At 50.8% G+C, this 3,159-nt stretch overlaps 1 pseudogene; it reads right to left on the bottom strand.

Moving 5' to 3' along the window:
- Nucleotides 1-2,066: 2,066 nt before the first annotated feature.
- LOC132598355 (small ribosomal subunit protein uS8 pseudogene) lies at nucleotides 2,067-2,551 on the bottom strand (annotated as a pseudogene).
- Between the last annotated feature and the right edge of the window lie 608 nt (nucleotides 2,552-3,159).

Genomic DNA, 3,159 nt, shown 5'->3' on the forward strand with positions numbered 1-3,159 from the left:
CGCCGGGCGCCCCATATCCTCGGCTAGGCCCACCTGGGACCCCGCGAGGCCTCCTGACCCAAGCAGGATGCAAGGCATGGAGTGGGGTGTCCACTGGAACGCCTGCTTGAATCTTAGTCATCTTTACATTCTAGTTGCCCAGTCCAGGGCCTGGTACAGAATAGATGCTCAATAAATGCTTGAACGAATGGAATACGATCCAGAGATTGTTTGAAGAAAGATCTTAAAGCGTTCTAGGGTAGGCTTCTTTTCTCCTTCCACTATTCTGGGGGAGGGGAGTGAGGAGGGGCTGGCAGAGGGAATCATAGAATCTGAAGTGTAAGTATGGGACAACTGAGGCCCATAGAGGGTAAGAAATAGGCCCAGGATCACACCGCAGCTTGGGGCAGTGCCCAGACAGCACCCTGCACTGATTCTCCTCCCAGTACCCAATTAGCCAGCCGAGAGCCCACTTCCCCAAGGCAACAAACCCACTCCAGGTAAGTGTGATGGCAACAACATCTTGCCTTCAGGAGGGTGGGGTGGACCTAGGCCAGGAGGCAGAGACCTCGGAGGAAGGTAAGGGTAGGCCCTCCGTCATCTCATTAAGGGATGCCTGCAAACAACAGGTGCTCGATAAATGCTCGGTGAGGGTTGGCTGGATGGAAAAGGAGGCAGGTGGTGGCAGCAGCTCAAGTGTTAACGGGATGACCAGCTCTCCCTCCTCTGGCAGGCTGAATGCAACTGAGAACACACATCATCTTGGAGGGGGATGGACCACCCGGAGCCCGCGGGTGTTTAGATTAGGGAAGATGAAGGATGCATCCGGGAACTCCAGCCTGGGTGGCAGATGGAGGTCAGCGGCCTGTTTGGGAGTCTGTCCAGAGCAGCCCACGCTCCTCTTCCTCTCCAGGGCAGCTGGTGATAAACTAGAAAAGGTCAGGGGCAGATTGCTCAGGGGAGCTTTCCCAGAACCGAGTTCTGACTCCCCAGACAGCTGGAGGGATCTCCCCCCGACACCGCGCCCCGGGGCCCCTGCTATCTCCTGCTGTCCAGTGCTCAAGGGGCTTTTCCCGGTTGGGCATGATTCTGTTTGCTTCTGCCTGCTGCAGGCTAAAGACAGAGGCTCTGTATAGAGCCAGCTCTGCAGTGCTACCGCTCCAACAGGATGGCTGAGCTCTGGGATTTTAGTCTAGGGTTCACCGATGGCTTTGCAGGGGTCCACGAGCCCTGTCCTCCCATTTACAGGCAAACTTATATGTCTGTGCATTTTTTCTAGAAGGGCTCTGGCTTTCATCAGATTTTTCTCAAAGGAGGCTGTGACCCAAAAGATTTGGAGCTGATGCTAAACAACCTTATGTTACAGAAGGGGATCTGGACCTCAGGGTAGAGAAGAGACTGGCTCAAGGTCACATGGAAATTTAGCAGCAAGTTGGAAAGAAGAAGCCAAGACTCCAGACTGTATAATGCTATTTAAGGTCTGACTAAATGTCACCTCCTCCAGGAAACCTTCTCTGAACTCATCCCATCTTCCTCTGTGTTCCTTTGCACATACCTTGATGTGACACCCTATATCACAACTAGCCGCTTCAGTGGAATCTGTCCCTGCTAGAGTGAGACAGCCATGAGATCAGAGACTGTGTCTTATTCATCTTTGTGTGGTGTGGCTGGTGTGTATTACATAAGCATTGTCGTTTATTGAGTGCCTATTATGTGCCAAGGCACTTACATAATGCTCACTCCTCTTCACAGTTGTCCTGCAAGGTAGGTAATATTGTCCTCATTTTACAGGTAGAAAAAATCTCCTGGAGCTCAAAGGGGTTAAGTGGCTTGCCCAAGTTCCCACAGGGAGTGAGTGGCAGAGCTGGGATTTGAATCCCAAACCCTTTGGCACCACCCACATCACCATACTGCCATGGTGTCTGTTCAGTGACGAATGAATGGCAACCACCTGAGGATCTGGTGCAGCGTGGCCCTCATGGCCCCTCTCAGCTAGATTGTGGAGCATCTGGAAGTACAAAGCCCTGCTCCCCAGGCATCCTGGGAGAAAGGGATTCCAAGGAGGGGAAAGGAACCTGGCCTTCAAGGAGCTCACAGTCCACTGGGGAGATACTCAGACACCAGTGGGGAAGCCAACAGAGGAGAAGCAATCCATCATGAACTCTTTTAAAAATGTATTGTATGTATGTATGACATCCCTAGTAGAAGAATCCCAGGATTTTGTCTTCTGTGTGTTTCTGTCTTGCTTCCTTGAGGCCATGATACTAGCTGAGGTCATCAGTACAGTGAGTTGGGAAAAGATGATTCTGCCACTTTTCCAGATCTTTGAGTGACACGTCAAATCCGAGGCTGATCCCACTTATTTAACCTGTGTGTGAGTTTCACACTGACTTTCTTGCTCTGTGATCATCAGTGATTTCAAATTTGCTGATGTAGCCATGCTTCATCATCACAATTAGAAACCAGACGATGACTCTGGAGCATGACCTAAAGGAACTTGGAGTTTTTCTTTCTTCTCAGCATTGTTGATGCTCTTAAGAGCATTGGCCAGGATGTTCATGTACACCATTATAGCAGCATGGGAGTACGGCAGAAAGAGATGACTCACTTTTTGTTCTCCTGTCCATCCATCTGTCCATCCAACCATCCAGCCATCCATCCATCCATTCATCTGTACAAGTACCCTCCCTCCCTCCCTTTCTCCTACCTACCCATCCCTCCATCCATCTATCCACTCATCTATCGGTCCATCTATCCATCCAAAAAATACCAGACCCAGCCCATGAGCCAGGCACTAGGCTATCTAACCCAAATAGCATGGTTCTTGCTCTCCTGTTTCTCAGACTCTAGTGGGAGAGTGAGCTGTGAATCAAAGAATCACATAAAGTATGATTAAAAATTTGCAAGAGCCATGAAGAAGTTCAGGATATCATGAGGGCCTCTACCAGGGGTCCTACCAGGTCTAGGGAGTCAGGGAGGGCTTCTCAGAGGAGGTGACATTTCAGCTACTCCCCGAAGGATCCATAGTCTTAATGTGGCTAAGCCAGTGGGAGGAGGAGCAGGAATGTGCGAAGGCCCAGAGGTGGGAAAGAGCTTGGTGTGTTAAAGCAACAGAGAGGAGGCTGGAGTGGCCACTGGGAATGGATCAGGGGTGAGCGTGGGGCAAATCGAGGTGGGCAG

This window comes from Globicephala melas, chromosome 13 (assembly GCF_963455315.2).
Source record: "Globicephala melas chromosome 13, mGloMel1.2, whole genome shotgun sequence".
NCBI classification, from domain to species: Eukaryota; Metazoa; Chordata; class Mammalia; order Artiodactyla; family Delphinidae; genus Globicephala; species Globicephala melas.